This window comes from Fukomys damarensis, unplaced genomic scaffold (genome assembly GCF_012274545.1).
Source record: "Fukomys damarensis isolate Sample0158 unplaced genomic scaffold, DMR_v1.0_HiC HiC_scaffold_36, whole genome shotgun sequence".
Classification (NCBI taxonomy): Eukaryota; Metazoa; Chordata; class Mammalia; order Rodentia; family Bathyergidae; genus Fukomys; species Fukomys damarensis.
In genome coordinates this window covers 48,398,364-48,410,462 of record NW_022900948.1, presented here as the reverse complement: position 1 = coordinate 48,410,462, position 12,099 = coordinate 48,398,364, and the positions used below count along the sequence as shown (strand labels likewise).

The following is a 12,099-nucleotide window of genomic DNA, read 5'->3' as shown; positions in this document are numbered from 1 at the left end:
AGCTGCACTGCTTTGAGAATGAAAGGAAAACTTTTACAGGCTGAGCCTGTGACGTGGCCTGGTCTGGGGTGCTGTGACCGGCTTTCAGGATGACCAGAAGGGAACAGCTTTCTGCCCACCCAGTGGGCGCAGGGGCTCCCCAAGACCAGGCATCACACCCTGCCGGCACATGGACACCATCACCCAAACACAGCCACTAAGAAGTGCCTTTAAAATAGTAATGAGCCAGGCATGGTGTGCGCAGCTATCACCCTGCCACTCTAGGAGGCTGAGGCAGGAGGGTTCCATGTTTAAGCCCAGCCTGAATGACTGAGAAATTTAAGGAGACCTTGTCTCAAAATAATAAATAAAAACCGGCTAGGGATGTAGCTCAGTGCAGAGGCCCTGGGTTCAATCCCCAGAGCTAAAGAAAAGATTACGTACGCACTTGCCAGAACTGAGCAAATCTCCCAGACTTTCCCATATTTTATGGCGTCTTTTTATATTTGTGGGTAAAGTGGGGAAGTAGGAGCTCACGCCCCGCAGACCCCCTCTGCCTGCCTCTGAGCCAAGCCGAGCTCTGTCTCGAACACGAATCCCTGCTCTCCTTGGCCGCAGAGGTGATGCCGCCCACTGGCTTCTCCGGGGAGGGGCCGGAGGTGACAGGAGGGAGCGATGGGCACACGCACACGATGCCCTCACCAGCGTGCCCACGCGGGCCATGCGCACACCACACGCCTGCCTCTGACACCCTCAGGAGTGACGAGGCGTGAGCTGCTCTAATCTGATAAAGCCGCGAAGAACACAGAGGTGGGGCCAGAGCAGGGGGGTCCCAGTTCCAGACCATCCTGGGCAGCGTCGTGGGAACTGTGGGAGCTGGGCTGAAGCTTAGTGGGCTTCGGGCTGGGCCCCCAGCACTGAGTCCGCCTCTCAGCTCTGCCTCGGGCCGGTGATGACCCAGACGTTGAGCGCCGCTCCCTGGCTGCTGCCGCCGCCGGTCTTGGGTAGTACACGAAGGGCGACAGAAATTTCACGCTGACACAACACAGAGCAGTGGAGTCACCTTTTGGTTTTCTGGAAGACTTTGTGGACATGGTTGTAGACCCACGTGCTGCTGTGAATAGCTCAGGGTGAACGGGTTAAGCACGAACTGTGGTTATGCCCATATATGGAATGTTATTTGACCGCAAAGAGGAACAGGTGCTGCTTTTGCTTTTTTCTTTTTTTGAGACAGGGTCTCAAGATGCAGTTTAGGCTGGCTTTGAACTCAGCTGTGTAGCCTGAACTGGCCTTGAGTCCTGGCGATCCTCCTGCCTCAGCCTTACGAGTGCTGGGATTACAGGAGTGTTTCTTTTACTTTCTTATTTTGCGGTGCTGGGGATGGAACTCAGGACCTCCTGCCTGCCAGGCAAGCACCCCCTTGAGTGGCATCCTAGCCCCAAGGGGAGCATTTTATGGCATAGGATCTGTCTCCCCAAAGCTGTTTTAGGGACGGGTTTTTTTTTGTGGTGTTCTCGAGACCCTTATTTGCCGGCTCTGTCAGGCCTCGTGGGGTCTCACTGTGGCATCCCCTGCTTGGCCTGCATGCTGGACTCTATCCCTGTGATACTGTGGTCCTTCCTGACTTCCTCTGCCTCGGCCACCAGCAAGTCTGGGGGTGGCTGCAGTTGCCACGCCCTCGTCTGGCCAGGCCGCCTCCAAGCCTGGTCCACAGCTGCATGTGCCGAGCGGAATTTGGCATCTTTGTGTTTCCTATTGCACGGTTAGTGTCTAGGTCCACTCTGCCAGGCCTTGTGCCGCGCGGGGCAGGCTGGGAGTCCCCTTGGTGGGCAGCTGCTGCGGGCGCCTGCCCTGAAGCTGGCCTCTGCCTTGGCCTGGTCTGTGGGGGCCTGGCCTGGCCTGGTGTGCAGGGGCCCCTGACTTCTATCCCCAGCACCTGCCTCTTGTGTAATTCTTTTTCCAGTTGTTTGAGCCATTCTAATTTTTTGCATTTTGCATAATTTATTTTTTGTTGCCTCCTGAACAGGAGCATAAATCACAGATTTTCTTATTTTGTTTTACTTAGGGTTTCACAGCTTTGGGCCTGGAACCCGCGGCCCCATGCACGATGAGCTCCGCGCCTGTCCCTGACCAGTGTGTTTCGTTCGTGTGCAGTAGTGGGACTATCGGTGGGACAGGGCTCAAGTGTGCCTTTCACTGTTATTTGATTTGTGCTCTCTTTGGTTTTTATTCTTTCTTCCTTCCTGTGGGCCACTTGCATTTTTAAAGATTTCATTTTGATTCATTGGTAGTTTTTTCCTTTTAGAAACAACATATCGTACAGCTCACCATAGGGTCATAACTCACGCTCCGTACAACTCCGTGGTTTAGTGTGTTTGGGGTTCTGCAGCCGTCTCCACACTCAATTTTAAAACCTTCCTGTCCCTCAAAAAAAAATCCCACACCAGTAGCAGTCGTTCCCATTCCCCTGAACCCCCACTGCTCTCGGCTCTAGGCACGGCCGATCTCTTGTGCGTCTGTGGTAACAGGTCCTGCTCGTTCTGGACAGCCGGGCTGGAGGACTGCATGGCCCTGCCGGCTGCTGCTCCACTCAGCATCGTGCTCGGGGCGGGGCTGCGCTCCCCATGCCGTTGGCGGCCTCAGACTCGTGTCGCACCCCCCATTCGTCAGTCGGGGGACGCGGCTGGGGTTTGATGTCCTCTTTGTAGGCAGCACTGCCGGGAGTGTCCTCATCAGTGGACATCTGTGTGGCTGTGGATTTGAGTTTCTCGTGGCCTTCCCGGACCCTTTGGGGAAGGTGCTCCTTCCCACGCTGGTTGGCGAGCTCTCGCTTGTGCTGGGGCTGGTGCCCAAGGCCTGACGCGCACTCCCATGTGTTCTACCGCTGAGCCCATCCCAGCCCCTTGTTTTGGTTTCAGCAGCAGGTTTTCCTCATGGCCAGTGATGAATATTTTTTCATGTGCATATTGGGCATTTGTGTATATTTTGGGAGGAATGTCTCTGTGCTTTGCTTCGTTTTGAACTGGACTACTTCTATTTTTTTTTTCACTAAATGTATTGGTACATTTTAGGCGTACAATATGGTTACATTCATCATTGGGAACTTGTATGTTTACATGATGTATCTTGGCTCTGTTTTTATTGTTGAGCTGCCAAAGTTCTTTTTGTTTTTGTTTCTTTGAGACAGGGTCTCACTATGCCATTCAAGCTGGCCTTGAACTCACTATGTAGCCCAGGCTGGCCTCAAACTACTGTGACCTTCCTGCCTCAGCCTCCCGAGTTCTGGGATTACAGTTGTGTACTACAATGCTTGACCAAAAAGTTCTTTATATGTTGTACATAAAAACCTCATAGAAATATGATTCACAAGCCAGGAGCAGTGGCACATGTCTGTAATCTCAGCTACTAGGGCGGCTAAGGCAGAAGGTTCCAGAATTGAAAGCCAGCTTGGACAGCAGAGGAGTCGGGGTTAAGTTCTGGGGTGTGATTTGCTAGCCTCAAGTTGATGAGGCTGTGGGTTCAGTCTGCAGCACCAGCAAAAAACAAAACAAAAGGACAGAAAGATAATTGGAGATGTCCCCTTGAATTTTTGCCATTTTTCACTTTCTTGTGGTCCCCTTGGAAGCACAAAGTCTAATTTTGGTGGAATCCCATTTATTGGTGGTGTTCTTTTTTGGGGGGTACTGGGGATTGAACTCGGGACTTTCAAGGCAGGTGGCAGAACCAGTGAGCTAAGTCTCCAGCCCTTCAGTGTTGTTGTTCTGTTGCTTGTGCTTTTGGGTTGGTATCTGAGGACTCATTGCTTAGCTCAGGCCCTGAGGGCTTACTTGTGATTTCGTGTAGAGGGTGACAGTCCATTCCCACGTGGCACAAGGTGGCCTGTGGCCTCTGGGTGTGGGCGTCGCATGGCCTGGCACAGGGTAGGATAGGGCTGCTTTCCCCCTCCTGGGATGGCGCAGGCATCCTTGTCCCCTAGCGGATGGCAGACAGAGTTTATTTCTAGACTGCTCGCCTCGGCCCATTGATCTGGGTCTATTTTTGGGTCCGTACCACACTGGCCTGACGACTGTAGCTTTGGAGTAGTTTTGTGATCAGGAGCCGTGAACGCTCTTGCTTTGTTCTTTCCAGGATTAGCGTGGCCGCCCCGGACCCGGCAACTCCACGTGAACGTGAGCGCCTGCCGGTCCCTTTCTGCAGGAAGCCAGCTGAGATATGACAGCGGCTGAGCCTCGTCCATCACCAGTGTGAAGAACACTCAGGCCCTTCCGACCCCTGCACACGATGTGTCTTGGTTAATTTCTCGTTGCCGAGAACAAAATACCGGCACCCACAAGTTAAAGGAGGAGGCTTATTTTAGCTCATAGTGCAGTGCGTGGAGATTTTGGTCCATCGTCACCTGGCTCCGAGGTGGGGTGGCAGGGCGCAGGGGAGGCAGGCAGCCGTCATTTCCCCTTTGATTCCTTCCCCTTAGGCTCCAGGCCTTTGGGGCGGTGCTGCCCTCGCCCAGGGTGAGCTTCCCCAGCACCCCAACCAGAGGACAAGTCCAGTTATCCACCCTTATCCAGCGCCACACAACCTAGACCCAGCCACCCACAGAGAGCCCCACCCACAAGTGCTTGAGGCGCAGGATGACATGTACATAGAAACTGTAACAGTGTGTGTTTCTGTGGGTTTGGGTCCTGCATTTACTTAGGTAAAGTTTTGCGGTTTTCCAAGATTAACTTCCGCTGTGTTTAACCCCGAGTACGTGATGCTTTTTGGTGTTGATGCAAGTGGAATTGTTCAGTTAAATTCATCTCCTGACTGTTGGCTGCACAGGTGCAGAGCTTCTGTGTGCTTCTGTCTGTCGATCTCACACCTTCAGCCTTCTGCGAGTGTCCTTTGGTGCTGACATTTCTCGCTGACCCCTCACGGTTTTCTCTGTACAAGGTCTGCGTTGTCTACTGACGTGCTTCTACTTCCTGTCCTAACCGACTGCCCTTCTGGCCTCTCTGGTGAGTGCTGGATGGGATTGTGGCAAGCAGGGGTCCTTGTCTTGCTGTGATCTTGGGGCCACCTCCATCGTGCTGGCGCTTAGCAGGTAGGGAAAGGCCATGCCCTGGGGTGCTTTCCTTGTCCAGAGTGTTTGGTTTTGTTTTGAGATGAGGGATTGCTGTGCTGCCTGGGCTGGCCTTGAATTTCTGGGCCCCCCGTTCCTCCCACCTCCGCTTCCTGAATAGCCGGATGACAGGACAAGCACCATGCCTGGTGTGTGTTGTTACGTGTTATGTGTTTGTGTTTTCAGAACGTGGGAATTGGTGTTAATATATACAAATGTTGTTTGAGCCTGTGGTTCCAGCTTGAAAATGAAGTTTGGTTTGTTTATATGCTGGAAATTTCGAAGATGGTGAGTTTAAAAACTCACTTTTCTCTGTCAGCCAGCCAGGATGCAGCCCAGGGATTTTGTGATCTGATGCGAGAAAAGACCCCTCAGGGTGGGAGAGTCCCATCCTCTGGAGCAGGAGATGCTGCACTTGGGGCTCACACATCGCCCTGCCCAAGATCAGGACTGGGCCCCCACATCCACCCCCAGGTCTGCACGAGCTGGTCCACCAACAGGTGCACCTGCGGCCTCACAGGTGGTGGGGCGCCCAGGGCTTGGAAGCTGTTCACTCCTGGTCCTGAATGGAAGAGGGACGCAGCCCAAACCACGAGCTAGACGGGACGCAGAGGGACAGACGGTCTGGCCTCTGCCCAGAAGCATGAGCAGTCTGGGGAGGGGACAACAACAAAGACAGCCAGTGATGGCCAAGGTCCACTGCCGATCAGGGCTTGCAGAGGAGACGCAGAGATAAGCAGGGCTCAGCTGGCTGTGCAGCCTCAGCACACTGGCAGGAGTCCCTGTGGGTGTCCAGTCAGCATGGGACACTCAGAAAGTTCAAAGGAGACCTGAGCATGGGGGTGTGTAGCTGTGGTACCAGCTACTTGGGAGGCTGAGGCAGGAGGATCACTTGAACCCAGGCATTCTAGAACAGCCTGGGCAGTGCATCTGGAGGAGGGAGAAGAAAGCAAAAGCTGGGATGCAGCTTAATAGCGTTTGTCTAGTGTACACGAGGCCCAGCACCACCAAAGCAGAGTGACTCATGCAAGTGTGACTGGAACATGTATCTATCACATGTGCGCCTAACTCGGAGGGGCAGACCTGGAGGTGGCCAGGAGCAGCCGTGCCCAGCATGGGGGTCGAGGCAGGATGCGGAGCTGCCCGGCTTGAGACCCGAGGCTGGGTGGGGAGTCTGGCGCCAGCATGTCCCCTGGGCGAGCTTTCCACGGGGCATCTCTAGTCTTTTCTAGACGGGCTAAGCTGCAGGCCACTCCTGCCCTGGAGAGCAACCTCTGCCGAATGCTGCTGAAGTCGCCAGGCCATTCAGGAGTGGATGCTTGTGTTTATGGGCGTTATTTTCCATATTTGTAACTACCTCCTATAGCCCTTTCATACTCCCCGGCATCCCAGAGCCTGAGCAGGACCCTGGCCTCCCTCTGGACAACCCCAAGGTCCCGGAGCCCAGGCAGGACCCCAGTTTCCCCCTGGACGCCCCAGAGGTCCCGGAGCCCGGGGCGGGGGGCTGGTTTACTCCACATGAGATTTGTGGGTGTTTCGAGAGAGCGAGGAGGCTTGGGGTTTGTGGTTAGGCCTCCCACACTGGAGCACGAGAATGATTATGAGCAGCTTTTATTTGGCCCCCAGGATTCTGCCGCATTATCCGTATTTCCTTTAATTTGCGGGATTTCTAGTAAATGGGCTTAAAAATAGTTCTGGGCGTGTTGCCAGGGCAGATGCGGGCAGCAGGAGTCTCCCAACCTCCCTTCCTGATGGCGAGTGGACCACCTCTGTGTCACCAGGGCCTGTGCCTCCTGCAGGACCGTGGGGAGCCTGGCCAGTGCCCCCCAGAAGGGCAGATAGCACCCCACTCCCAGACAGGAAGTCAGGTTGGGTCCTGGCTGCACCGAGACTGGGCTGGGGGTGTTTGCCAAGTGCTCAGGAAGGCAGGGTGTAGGGGTTGGGTGCGGTCCGCCCGAGGGGTGGGGTGGGGCGGAGCCTGCGTGTCCCCCTGCCTGGAGAGGTTGAGTGGGCAGTGTGGATCGCCGCAGGCCTGCCTGCAGTTGTGTTTGGGTCTGCAGTGCCTCGGTGCTGCCTTGCCCCGTCTTCCCCCCATGCCTGGAGTGAGCTCTGCTGCCTGGCTGCCCCTCCCCCAGCCCTGGCACAGGAGACCCTGGGCAGCAGCTTGGCTGGGGCCCTGGAGCCTCAGTGGACACAGCCCAGGGCCCTGAGACGTGTTTTGTGTCCCCCAGGTCAGTGCTGTGCATTGCTTTGCAACTCCAGGTGCACCACACTGTCTGCCCTGTCCCCATAGCCAGAGCTGGCCCAGGCCCTCGTGCTATCCCTTCCTGCCCTGTCCCACTGGGAGCACCCCGTTCCTTCCCTGCAGATGAGAGCCAGGCACCCTGTCTCCCTGCTGTGCAGTTCTGGAGGTGAAAACGTGGGTACACAGCCTGGAGCCTGAGTGCCACCCCCGCCACAGGCCCCTGCTGCTGTCCTGTGCCCAGTGTGCTTGGCACCCCCGTGGGCTGGGGCAGGAACCCTGGGGGGGCAGTAGTCCTGACCCTGCCCGCTGGAGGCTCCTACTTCTGGGGTGCACGCAGCAAGGTTGGGGCTCCCTGGGCCACCTTGCCAGGGCATGGAGATGGGAGTCCCATTACCGGGGCCTCATCTCAGCGGCGTGGCCCCCACCGGCGGCTGATTTAGTGCTGTGTGCTGCTCTGATTTACATTAGATTTTAGGCATAATTAGGAATGCAGGGGATCTTTGTGTCTCACCTCGCCCGACTATTTATGGCGTGGTACACAGATGAGGAGAGCTATGAATATTAAAGACGGGTGTGCAGGAAGCGTGTGTAATGAGCGGGTGACCCACAGCACAGCATGAGCCAGGCACCCTGAGGCCGAGACAGCTCTCGGACCCCAGCCCAGCCCAGGTGGTATGGGTCCAGGCCCGGCCACCTGGGTGCACAGGAAGGAGGTGGGGTAAGCTGGCTGCCCGCCCTGCGCTGCCCAGTGTCCCAGCCAAGGAGGGTGCAGGGGCGTGGCGTGCGGGGCTGGCGCTGGCTTTTTAAGTTATTAAACTGTGCCTGAGGGAGACACTCTCCAAGCTGCGTTATTTAAATTACAAATATGGGTTGAGTGAGATTGTCAGCTCTTCTCAGTCTTCAAAAACCTTCTCGAAGGATGTGTGCTTGGTGGGTCTGAGGTGGGGTGGGGGCTGTAGGGCACCCTGGCCTGACACCCTCCCTGCTCTCAGCCAGCACTGTAAGGGGCCCAGCCTGGCTTCCGGGCAGCTGGTGTCCACAGGTGCCACCTGCTCGAGGTTTCCCTGGAATGAGGGTGAGGGCTGCCTGAGGCACAGGGCAACTGTGGGTGGGGACCCTGCACACTTGGGCTGGAGGGCCTAGCTGCGGGGTGGGGATCCTGCTGCCCTCCCTTAGCTGGCACTGTCCTCTCTGAGAACCTAGAGGGGGACTGATAGGCAGATGTTTGAATTTGTAAATCCTGGCATGCTGCCCTCTCTTTCTGGAAAAAAAAAAAAAAGAAGAAAAGAAAGCTTCCAGGCAAACATTTGTCAGTGCAGTGAAAGCCGACTTTATGGCCACTGCTGTCCAGGCTTGTGGCTGGGTGGAGCTGCCCAGGGGCCTGTGGGGTGCATGGGATGGGGTGTGCCCCACCTGCGGCCTCCTTAGCAGTTTGAGGGGCTGGGCAGGCGGAAATGGTGACAGGGGTGGCCTTCGCTCCCCCAAGTGCAGGGACTGAGGAGGCTGCAGCTGGGCTCCTCCTGGGCTTTGGACGCCCAGGTGGGGTCCATCCAGCCTGGCAGGGATTTGATGGGGGCACCTTGGGGTCCAGAGCAGGAAGCCAAGGAGGGTGACAGTCAGCTACCCGGGCCCAGCGGCTCCTGGCTCTAAGGCCTCGTTGGGCCCTGCCCTCCTCTGCCTCAGTTTCCACATACACACCCTCAGAGGGGTTGGGGACCAAACAGCCCGTGCAGTTACTGAGTTGTCTGGGGCCTCTGGGGAGGGTGTAGCAGCTGAGACCCCAGCCCGTGGCCCCTGCCCCCTGCCTGCTGCCCATGTCCTGTTGGAGGCCAGTGTGGCCTAGCTCCACCCATGGCCAGTGGCTTATACTGTTAGGAAAACTTGGAGGCCTGACTGAGTGCCTGCCCACCTCTGGGGGACCAGTGCCCACCAGGCCCACAGCCTGGACTCTGGAAGGTTAATGTGGGCCCTGCTAGTCCCTGCCATCCACTCTGTCTGGGGGAGGCTGCTGTGACATGGGAGGGGACCCAAAAGACACCCCCAGCCCCTGCCCAGCAGGAAGCGCTCACTTGAGCAGGGTTCCGGGGCCCCACCCGCTCCTCGGTCCTGCCGATTGGGGAGCAGTGTGCCAGAACCTGGGGTGATGCCACCTTGACCTCTGAGTGTCCACTGCCTGGAGGGCTGGGGGCTCCCCTCTCTGCATAACATTTCCAGTACCAAGGCAGCCCTCCCTCTCAGTTGTGCTGCCTGCGCTTTAGCCGAGGTCCAGAACCTCTAATTAGATTGGTGAAATTAAATCCTGCAAAATAATTTAATCTAATTTAATCTCTCTCGCCTTCCTCTCCCTCGCTGGCAGCGATCCTGCAGAGGCTGAAGGAGCATCACTCCAGTTCCATGCCCTGGCATGCAGGGTGGGTTGGCCTCTGGGGAGGGCAGGTGGGTTTCTGAGGACCTGGGCACCAGAGCCACTGAGCTAGGCCTCCATGTCTGTGTCCTTGTTCGAACCCTGCCTGGGGACTCAGCCCAGCAGGCATCCCTGCTATTGGCCCTGCCCTGGCCCACTCCCAGCCTGGGCTTTGCTTCTGTGTGTTTCTGTATGGGGTGAGGGAACCTTAAGGCTGACACCTCAGTGGGGTCTGAACTTGGGATTGGAGTTGTTTTCATGGGTTTCGGGACTTCATGAGGGGGGTTCCTCCGTGCAGCACCTTTGATGATGATAGGGATGAGCAGAGTTCTCACTCCCCAGCTCTCCAGAAACTTCACGAAGGGGACAGAATATGCGGTCCTGCTTGGGAATCAAGGAGCCGAGGAAACTGAGTCACAGCAGAGAGAGGGTCGTACATGGAGTAGAGCTGAATGCCACCATGCAGGGAGTGGTGAGGGGCCTTCAAGTCCCTGAAGCCCTCAGCCTGTCTCAAATCCGCAGCCCCCTCCTGGCTGCAACACCACTGCACTCCTGTGCGCCCTGCTTTCCTGGCCTGAGCAGTGCCAGCTAAGCCTGCTCGATTCTTTTCTCCTAAAGTTCAGCTTTGTTCTTGCCCCGCTGAGGCTTCTAAGAAAGCAACCTAAAACCAGCTCCCGTCTGGCCCGCAGTGGCCAGAGCAGGCAGTGTCTCTGCCAGCCCAGGTGGCCTGAGGACAGCGCTGCAGAGGCGCCAGTTCCCTGAGTCCCCGGGGAGCCGGGCAGCCTTGTCACCTCCCAGGCATAATGGCGCTGTCTCTGAGGAGCAGGGCCCAGGTCCCTGAGGTGTGAACACAGACCCTGCCTCTCCGGGTCATGGCAGGTCATGGCCTGCCACCCCACGCTCATTCTGTGCTCAGCCATTGTCCCACGGCCGCAGGGATCTTGTGCATCTTCCTGGTGACCTGACCACTGGCTGCCTGGCCCTGGGCAGCTGCCACCCTTCGCTGGCCCTTGCCTAGCATGCTGAGCTGGGTCCCTTGCATACAGGGGAACCCGCATCGCCACCTTGGGCTGAGGTTGCCCCCCACAGGGCTAGCGGCTCTGCTGGCAGGTGACATGTGCAGGCTTTGGGGTCCCTCTCCCTGTGTGGCGTCACTGGGCAGCACAGAGTTCTCCCAGGGTCCCCAGCACCTAGTCCTTCGCCCGCCTGCCCTGGGGTGCCTGGCCCTGAGGCTGAGCAGGGACCTGGGGTGGAGGCTGTGGCCAGGCTTAGCTGAAGCCCCCACTCAAGGCTGAGCCTCGGCTACTCCTGTATGCTTAGCCTCCGTACCCCTAAATTACTCGTGAGCGTCCTTGCTTTGGAAGGCAGAGACAGGCGCTAGGGACCTCCGTGCTGGGCCACAGGCGGCTTCTACACCCATTGGCCTCAGTCTGGCTGGGAGCAGAGCTGTGTTCTTTCTGGGGGTCACATGTGGTGGCAGACGGGGAAACTGAGGCAAGGCCATCGGGCAGTTCACCCAGGGCCCTCACAGCCCAGCGCAGACCCCACACTGCTGCTGTCTCCTCCCTAAAGAGGCTCCATGGGGTTGGATCTGGGTGACGGTGGGAGCCCCCTGGGCATGGGCACTGCAGTATTTCATCACAGAGAAGGTGCTGTGCTGGGGAATGGCCAGTCCAGGCCAGGTGTCCCCGAGGACACGGGGGACACGTGGGCATCCGTCCTCGGGGGACCAGCGCTGCATTGCCAAGTTGCACCAGTGGGGATGGGCGATTCTGGGGCTGGACCTGCTGGCCTGCTGCTGGCACCCGTGGCTGAGACCGCAGGGGACCGTCTGTGCCCCTCCCCCCTTCTTGCCTGCCGTGGCAGCAGGCACGATTCTTTCTCACCCAGCTGTGCCCCCGTCCCTCAGGGTTCCCCAGCCTCCCGAACCCCTGGAAGAGTTGAGCCAAGGCTGCCAGCCGTGCAGACTGTTTGGAATAGTTTAAATGCTTTGACACCGGGCTGCACTGGGTGGCGGGCGGCAGTTTACTGGGTAATTCATATGCAAAACTGCACTATAAATTTCCAGGCTGTCGGAGTTGCCGTGGCACCGCGAAGCGTTCCCGCGTACAGTACAGTATTTCTGCCATCTTTGTTTGCATTGCAGTGAGTCATCAAAAGTCTGTCTTGCACCGACACCCGGAGCCGCGCATTCCTCTGGCACCAACGCGCCACTGTTTTTAAAGCCGGGGCTGGGAGCTGGCATTTACTTCAGCTCCCAAATCAAAGGCGGCTATTCTTCCCTGAGCTGCCTGAGTGTTTGTCCGCATCCGGCCGCCTCATTGGGATGCTGCGCGCTGCCCGGGAGAGCCGGCCTGGGTGCAGCTGAGCTGC

At 57.4% G+C, this 12,099-nt stretch overlaps 1 protein-coding gene across 1 annotated transcript in view; it reads left to right on the top strand.

Moving 5' to 3' along the window:
- The first annotated feature begins 3,718 nt into the window (after positions 1-3,718).
- Positions 3,719-12,099, top strand: part of Nacc2 (NACC family member 2) — a 33,259-nt gene continuing 24,878 nt past the window's right edge. The window contains exon 1 of the mRNA XM_010608886.3: positions 3,719-4,386. The gene's annotated coding sequence lies outside the window, so the exon portion shown is untranslated. The remainder of the gene's footprint in view (positions 4,387-12,099) is intronic.